Here is a 9,052-nt window from a genome sequence, read left to right on the forward strand (position 1 = left end):
CCTGAATAACCAATAGGAACAACGACAACATCATCAACACAACAAGGTGACTCTTCACCACAAACATTCCAAACCAATCCAAAACAACAAGTTTGACATCAATGACAACCACAACAACACATCAACGCATACTTCCAATAACTTGTTGGGATTTTTTCGTTTATTTGACTAGCACAAGACCGAACATTTCATATGATATTGGAATGGTCTCTCAATTTGCGTATGAGTCTCATGAGTGGCATTAGAAAACAACCAAGTAGATTCTTCACCACATTCAAAGTACTCATAATGTTTGGATTAACTATAAAGTAGGGATTGATGTTAATTTGGTGGGGTATATAGATTTATATTCTAAAAGTGTTTCTCAAGATTGTAATTCTACTTTAGGTCACCACTTTTCTCTTAGTTGCGGTCATGTTTATTGGTTGAGCAAGAAGTAGTCTAGTATTGTTCTATCTTTTAGAGGTAGAGTATCAAGGGGTTATGAATACCACTACTTAGGTTATTTGGCTTCATAATATTCTCATTTAGTATGGTATTCAATTAAGATTAACTATCAATCACTTTTTTTGGAGATTAAAGTGCTATTCAAATATCATGAAACCCAATCCATATCAAGAAACTAAACATATTGAGGTAATCGTGCATTATATTAGAGTGCTCTTTCCTATATTGTTCTTATTTTCTTATTTTCTAAAAAAATTCACTCCACAACTAATAAATATATTTGATAACACAACTGTTTTCCATTTTAAATATGCACTTGATAAGTATTACCCTAATTTTGAAGCATGTTATGATATCATGAGAGAAAGATCATGTAAATTTTAGGAATGTTATTAAGAAGAAAACTAATGCAATTGTAAGTGGACATGGCTAAACTAGCTCCAAAAAGTTCGTGTTATTGACTTTTTCGAAGAATCAAAGTTGCAACTTGTTTTGTTGATCATGATCAAAGATATGTAATTTTCTAGTAGCACAAAGGTTATGCAAAAATTGTACTTTTTCGTGACTTTTTGAAACCAATTTAACCGCAATTGTAAGCTTTGTATTTTGTAATGAAAATAATGTAATTTTGATGGCAAGACAACTATTAAGAATTTTCATACCCACATTTATATGTAAATGATGAAGAATATTATACCTAGCAGGGTCATATAAGATAATAAATTTATGAATTTAAGAAGGAAAAAGTAAAACCATTTGATCGAACAGCCATTTTCGGGTAAAAACGATAACCCTTATCCCGATCTTTATCTCTAGCCCTTTTTTCGATCTGAACCTCTGAGAATTCCCCATATAAGGACTCCTGCGCTCGGTTCAAATTCATAATGTTATTTGACATTTTTCAAGTTCGGAAAGCGATTTGAAAGTGATTTGTGTTTCACAATGAGGTCCGGCATTTTGTTCAGCAAAACCGTATGAATTATATTCGTGTTGGTATTGTCTGCAACATGCTTACAATGTCTGTGGTCGCGTGGGTGGGTATTGCAATTTTTGGCAGGATGCCCTCTTTCCACTGTGGCGGCAAAGGGAAGCTATTAATTCTAGCTGCAAGAAAGTATTATACCCGGATATCTATGTTTCGATACTGCAATCATATTAGGGCGTCCAAGGAACGAGTCCCAAGAATTTGGCTCATATTACTTTGAATTCAAGAAGCCTGCAGCTCGACTTTGAAAGTAGCAGCCACCCAGAAAATGGTCCCCACAACTCAATGCTTTAGAAGATTGTATTGATCTGTTCGTAGAATCTGTGGAACATATTAACCGGTCGTTGGGAGAAGTAGGCGGCTTGAATGTGAAACCCTCGAAGGCCCAGATTGCAAATGTGAAGATATGGCTCAGCGTGGCTCTCAATGACATTTATGAAGAAAATGTGCGACGAATGCGATGATCCTTGGCGATGGGCGCGGGCAGACCATCATTGCATCTCGCTCAAATGTCAAAGGCGGCTCCACCGCCTTCAGGTCTAGAACCTTAGGTATATTTTTAATCTCTGTTTACACTCTTTGTCTTTTTCAATTCGTGCATTGGAATGAATTAAGTGGATGCATGAAAGAAAACATGGAAAACTGATCGAAAAAAATTAGCTGTATGGAAGATTATTGTGGGTTTTAATTTTACTTTTAATTTCTATTCTTTATTCTGATGTACAATTTTTGCTGAATAAGGAAATATGATAAAATTATTCCCCTCACAATATTTTTCACATATTCAGAGGTAGTCATTTCTTTAATAAGTTCAGTTCCCATTTTTATATATTGATTGCACAATATTTTAGTTTACAATTTTTTTTTTTCGATTTGGAGTTATCAGATTAATTCTTAGTAAGTTTGGTTTCTTTTGTATTTATTGTGTTCAAGTACACATTGTTTGGTTTGATATTCTCACATTTGAGATCATCTCAAGACATTGTGAGTAACAAGAAGTGAAGAATTTATTATGTTTTGTTATATTCCCATTCTGCTGGAGTATGCATCTCCATGATTTTACGCACATACAATGTGTAATGGTAGACTAATTAGTTCCAATATTTTGCAGTACATGTTTGAAAGATTATTATGGGTTTCTATTTATTCCTTAATTTCTGTTTTTACATCTTTTATGTAAAAGTTTGTCGAACTATTGTTTGAGATATTAAAATGGTTAAACTTGTTACTGAGTAATGCAACAGGAGTAAATTTACCATTTCTTTCAAATATACTTACACTTGCACTCTCGAGATTATGGATGATGAATAGCTTTGTTTTCTCAAAATAAATTCTGATTATTATAGAATAAAAGAACCTAAACTCTACTTGATTAGGTAGACTTTATCAGATACTGTTAGGATCCTTAGATGTTCTTTCTACTTGATTTTTTTTAATTCTTTACCCTTTATTTATTATGTTCTCTTCATCCAATGTCTAGAACGCTAGACGTTTATCAGATATAGTTGGGATTCTTAGATGTTTTCCACTTCATTCTCTTTTCTTCTTTCCCCTTTACATATTTATGCTCTCTGTAGCGGCTATTTATTTGATTTGATGTGCCTAAAATTTAGGCATTATAAATGACAGTCAAATCTTTGTCAAATTTGATGGCTCCTCTATATCACACACAATTTTGATGTATTCTGAAATTGCCTCCAAAACAGGATTTCAGAGTTAACACGCTCTCATTTCTAATTATGAGTTAGCTCCATTAAAGAAAAGATGATAAAATTATTCTTGTCATGATATTTTCTCCCAATACAGAGTTATCAGATCATGTTTATAATAAGTTCAGTTTTCTTTTGTATCTATTGTGCTTGATTACACGCAGTTTTCAGTTTACAATATTTTCTCACAATTCAAAGTTATCATGTCATTCTTTAACAAGTTTAGTTTCTTTTTGTGTCTGTTGTACTTGATTACGCAGTTTTCAGTTTACGATATTTTTTCAAATGTTTCTTTCTACTTGATTCTCTTATCTTCTTTACTTTTCATTTATTTATGTAAGTTCTCTCCAACTGGCTTTTTATTTGATTTGACGTGCCTAAATTTTAGCCATTATAAATGACAAAGTCAATTCAAATTTGCTGGCTCCTCCATATCACACACATTTTCAATGTATTCTAAAATTGCTTCCAAAACAGGTTTTCAGAAATCTCTTTTTACACTTTATTTTCTAATTATGAATTCGCTCCATTGAAGAAAAGATTATAAAATTATTCTCGCCATCTTATTTTCTCCTTATTCAGAAATATCAGATCATTTTTTTAATAAGTTCAGTTCCCCTTTGTATGTATTGAGCTTGATTACACAATTTTTAGTTTACGACATTTTTTCCCAATTTAGAGTTCTCAGATCATTTCTTTATCAAGTTTGTTTCCCTTTTGTATTTATTGTGCTCGATTACACACAGTTTTCAGTGTATGATATTCTCTCAAATGTTTCCATATTACATACATTTTTTATGTATTTTGCTTTCAAAATATGTTTTCGGAAATTTCTTATAACACTCTTTTTTGATTATGAGTTAGATTCTTTAAAGAAAAGTGATAAAATTATTCTTGCCATGATATTTTCCTCTAATTCAGAATTATTGAGTCATTTTTTAATAAGTTCAATTCCCTTTTGTATGTATTGTGTTTGATTACACACAATTTTCAGTCTACGATATTATGTTTTGTTGTATTCCCAGTCTGCTGGAACATCTCCAATTCTCCATGATTGTGCACACATGCAACATACAATGGTAGATTGATTAGCTCCAGTATTGTGCAGTACATGTTTGAAAGATTATTGTGGGTTTCTATTTTAAATTTAATTTCTATTGTTTTAGTGCGAACCATTGCTCTAGGTAGCAATCTACTGACAGGATTTACTCCTCTGCAATTGTATTCCTCAAACAATTTTCGAGCCCTTAATCTAAATGATAATCGATTGTCAGGGCTTATTCCTTACCAATTATTTTGTCTGAGCAATCTGCAAACCATGGATCTAAGTAGCAATCATTGACAGGATTCACTACTCTGCAATGACATTCTTTAAGCAATCTGTGAGCTCTTATTCTAAGTGACAATGGATTGACATGACTTATGCCTCCGCAACTATGTTCTTTGAGCAATCTGTGTGTGCTTGATCTAAGTGGCAATCGAGTGACAGGAATTACTCTGCAATTGTGTATTTTTAGCAATCTCAGCAACAATCAATTAACAGGATTTATTTCTCTATAAGCAATCTTTTAGGTTGGGCATAGGTGATAACTGTCTAAACTTCTGCAGTTAGCGGATTTGTCACAGTCATATAATATGTTTGAGGGAATTATTATACACGAGCTCTCAAATATAGCTAATTTGACTTATGTGGATCTGGGTGGAAATCTATTGTCTGGCAACATATCCTCAGACAAATTTCAATTTTAATGAGCTGACTGCTTTGTGATTTAAAAAAATTCTAACAGGAATCGTCCCACTGAATATCCAAAATGGATTTTTTTTGTAGGTTGATAGTTGAAATTCTAGAGGCTTTAGCGAATATGAGTCAACTTTATCTATCTCACAGTCGCACACCTTTTTTATGCATTCTGAAATTGCTTCAAATGCATGGTTTTAGAAATTTGGAAACACTAGTCAATTTCTTCTGGTCAATTGAAGTTCAAATTGTTTTTGATTAAGACTAATAGATTCTAACAAGCTTTAATCTGGTGGTAAATGCAGCTGCATCCGGCAAAGGATTTATCATCCGAGATATGACCTTCACCGACCTGGCAGAACCAGATAAGAATCAAGCTGTAGGTTTTTGTGTGGGGGCTAATCTATCAGCTTTTTACTGCTGCAACTTTATCAACTTCCGGAACACCTTATATGTTCACTCCCTCCAATTCTACAAGAATGTAATATCTAGGGAACTGTAGACTTCATCTTGGGCAACACAACTGCCTTTGTTCAAATTGCAATATTATCACGAGAACAGCGATGGGCAATTAGAGCAACACCATTACTTCTCAGAGCATAAATGACCCCAGCCAGAACACTGGAATTTTAATTCAGAACTGCACCATTGTGGCCTCCATAGATCTCGCTTGAGTCAGATTCACTTATCTTGGAAGGCCCCATGGAAATTGTTTTTGTGGACAATCGTCCTTCAGAGCTTTCTAGGCTATGTTATCCACCCCACCGGTTGGTTGGAGTGGTTCGGGAATTATGGGTTAGAAAGGGTGTATTATGGAGTATATGTTAACACTGACCCCGCTCAAAGGTGGACAGACAAGTTGGATGAGGTGTGTTATAGAGTTATCAACACAGTAGAGGAGGTCCTTTTTTGCACAATTGATAACTTCATTTCTGGATGTGTTTGGTTGTCCTCCACTAGAATTTGTTTCAATAATAAAATGATTACAGAGGTCTGATATTCTAATGTCTTCATTCAATTGAAATAAAATGGGTGGAGAATTTTAACTGTCTATGGAATCTCATTTGACACCTTCCTCTGCCTTGAGGTTAAAAGATTGCTTTGTTGTTAAAGGGTGATTGATTTATTATTTCTCTTATTAAAGGGTGTCAATAATAAATGAATCAACCTTCACACAATTTGAAAGCAGTCTCTAACTTCTAAAATTCTCCACTTGTTTATTTCAGATGAATGAAGACATTAGAATTTCATGATCATTTTTTGATCGAAAGGAATTCCAATGGAAGGCAATCCAAGCAGATCCAAAATTTTTGAAAAAATTAGCCTCCTTCGCTCTTTTAATAACTCTATAATCCTTCCATCCAACTCGTTTGTCCACTTTTGAGCCGAGTCTGGTGTTAATATATTCTCCATAATCTCCCAAACAGATAACATCGCCTAAGAAGCTCTGAATCATGACTATCCATGAAAACAATCTCCATGGTCTTCCGAGATAAACGGATGACTAAAGTGAGATTTGTGGAGGCCACAATAAATTGAATATCAACAACAATGGAAGCCGTACCCAAGAGAGTTTTGAGCCCAGCTTGTCCCAAGGAGATTGAGTTCAGATCTGAGTATGCTCACAGAAGCATGAATCGGGGCAGCCAAACTCACCGTCAACCATCTTGGCCTCTGCCTGCTGAAGTATGCAGACTATTCAGACCTATGGGAGTAGTGGTTTAATGACACAACCCCTGGGGATAGATCCTCTTCTTTGGGGATACATTGAAAGCACACCGTTCAGGGAATTCATTGACCACCTAATTGGCGGCAATGGATTGTTTCATGGGTTTAGCAAGGAATTTAGATGCAGGGCGTGGGATCTCAAGGGAGGTTACCTGCACCGTATAGCTAGGGAGTGAAATTGTCAAATTGGATGAAGGAACCAACTCTGCCTGCTCCTGAGGGACGATAAGTGGACAAAGCCTGGACTCCAAATTGGACGTTAAACGTGATCCGGTAACCTTAATCATTAACTATACAATGTTTATTTTTTCGATAGAATACTTAATTTTTTTTTCAGCATACAATGTGTTCACCTTGATTTTCGTCAGACTCAACCTTCCAAGTAATGTACATAACCTGAGGCAGTGGAAGGGTTCAGGTTGTGGGCATAGATGGAGAGAGGGTGTTGGAGACACAGATAATGGCTGGTGTCTTCTTCGTTGTTCCAAGATTCTTTATGTGGTTTCTAAGGTTGCTGGAGATGAAGGAACGGAATGGTTCTGAATCATTAATACAGCTAGCGAGTGTCCAATTTTCCTGTGATAAGATGTCTGACAATTTATTTTTACACTCGATTGTGAAGATTTCATGCAAGTTTAAGAAACTTTGATTTAATTTCTCAGTAAGATTTTTTCTAATAAAGAATGTTTTCATGTGTGTGTACTGTGTACAGTCCTGTGTTTTTCCATCTGGCATGGAGGACATGTGTGTAGAAGGTTCTATTTGAGGATATTCTTGCAGCCTTTTTCAATGTAGGTGACAAGACAGAGGATCTGTTTAGCTCCAAATGAACTCAGGAGGCCATTTTCTTCCCTCCTCCCAACCGCGGGGATATCTTATTCCAAATTATACAGGTCTTCTGTGGAAGAGGTCTATTGAATTTTGGTCTGCAGTTTACGATTTCCAGAACTGGGATATAATCCCCTTGATATCTTACTGTAAAGGTTTTCTCTTATAAAAATATCAAGCTTATGATTTTACTTAATATTATTAGTTTAAAGAAGGCAGAAATATAATTATGTTTTTCAACTGCTGCAGCGGCGGTTATGGTGGTTGATATTGGGGAAAGAGTATCTGTCCTTCTCCATTATTTGGATTAGTGTCTGATTTGTAGTTGTTTTTTTTTGAATTATTATTTAAGTCTCTATGTAAGTCGGATTAGCTGGATGTACGGGAGCTATCCTCTTTTGACAGCACTTAATAATAATAATAAAAAGTAATTATGTTTTTCAAAATTTCAGTTGTAAATTAGTCTATCATTTACAAAATGATTAAGCTCTATCAAATGATATTTTCGCATTTACAAGAATGTAATGAATAGAGAAAAATATGAAAATTAAATTAGTGAAATATAATTATTTATTATCAAAATATAATTGTTGTAAAACTTTGAAAGTGAAATTCACCAAGTAAAAGTAGCATAGGAAGGAATATAAGTGTGACAATCGAGTATAATATTATGCAAGAAAATTTCTATTATCTATAATAAGAATAATATAATAAAAAAAAGAAAAAGAATAATGTAATAGAGGAGGAATTTAGTTTTTGTAGATGATTCTATAACATTGACTACCTAACTATCAAGGAGAGAATGTTTTTTCATGAAAACAAGTCAATCTTAATGATATCTAATAGACCAACGAATATGTTAGAGTAAAGGTATTAGTTTGTTTACTTAATTAAATCATATTGATTTAATAATAAAGTCACTTAAATTTAAGAAGCTAAACTTAGGAATATTAATTAATTATTAATTATTAATTGTTTTTAGGGTTTTCTTTTTTAGGTTTGATCCCCTTTTATAAGAATTGATCCCTTTTGTAATTCATTGTCTGATTATCATTAGTGCATTTTTTGGTTCTAGGATTTCAAAGTAATCTTTTTGTTTTGTGAATCTTCCATTGTTGTGATAGGTTATTTGCATACAGGTGTAGGTTTTTCCAGCATGTGTCAATCAATTTTTTAATTCACAGAGCTAGATCTATGAGGTTTTGAAGGTTCAGCTTGTTTTGGTGATTTAGAGGAATTATGTTCAGTTTGTTTTGGTGATTTAGAGGAATTTTGCTTAAAAAACTCTTTTTAAAAAAGGTTTTTTATTTTATTGAAAAAGTGGGGGAGCCCCACCGCAGCAGGTCCGTACGGACTGTTGTTGGTTGTGGACCCTGCAAGTCCCACAGACCATTTTTTCCAGTGGATGTTGTTGGTGGCGACAACCCTTTACCGACCGCCTCCCTCCCTTCATCGGCCCGTGTAGTCTCCTCTGTTGCCAACCAACCATGGTTGTCGATGCCGCCAATTTTTGCGGCCCCCCACCTTTTTACAAGGCATCGTCCTTTTTTCAGGCAGGGAATATTCTTCACAATTTTTCGGTGCAAAAATTTTTTTTGGTGGTCGTTTTTTTTTGTA

The 9,052-nt window shown here is 34.4% G+C and overlaps 1 long non-coding RNA gene across 3 annotated transcripts; it reads left to right on the forward strand.

Annotated features, from left to right (window-relative positions):
- Window positions 1-1,207: 1,207 nt before the first annotated feature.
- On the forward strand, window positions 1,208-7,881 carry LOC131065228 (uncharacterized). 3 transcript variants are annotated; one of them, XR_009111390.2, is made up of 3 exons: window positions 1,208-1,983; window positions 5,185-7,590; window positions 7,685-7,881. It is a non-coding gene; the product is annotated as an uncharacterized LOC131065228 (long non-coding RNA). The 3 variants fall into 3 exon arrangements; XR_009111394.2 differs by having other exon boundaries at window positions 5,185-7,584; XR_009111389.2 differs by lacking the exon at window positions 7,685-7,881 and having other exon boundaries at window positions 5,185-7,631.
- Window positions 7,882-9,052: the final 1,171 nt, after the last annotated feature.

This window comes from Cryptomeria japonica, chromosome 1, assembly GCF_030272615.1.
Source record: "Cryptomeria japonica chromosome 1, Sugi_1.0, whole genome shotgun sequence".
NCBI classification, from domain to species: domain Eukaryota; kingdom Viridiplantae; phylum Streptophyta; class Pinopsida; order Cupressales; family Cupressaceae; genus Cryptomeria; species Cryptomeria japonica.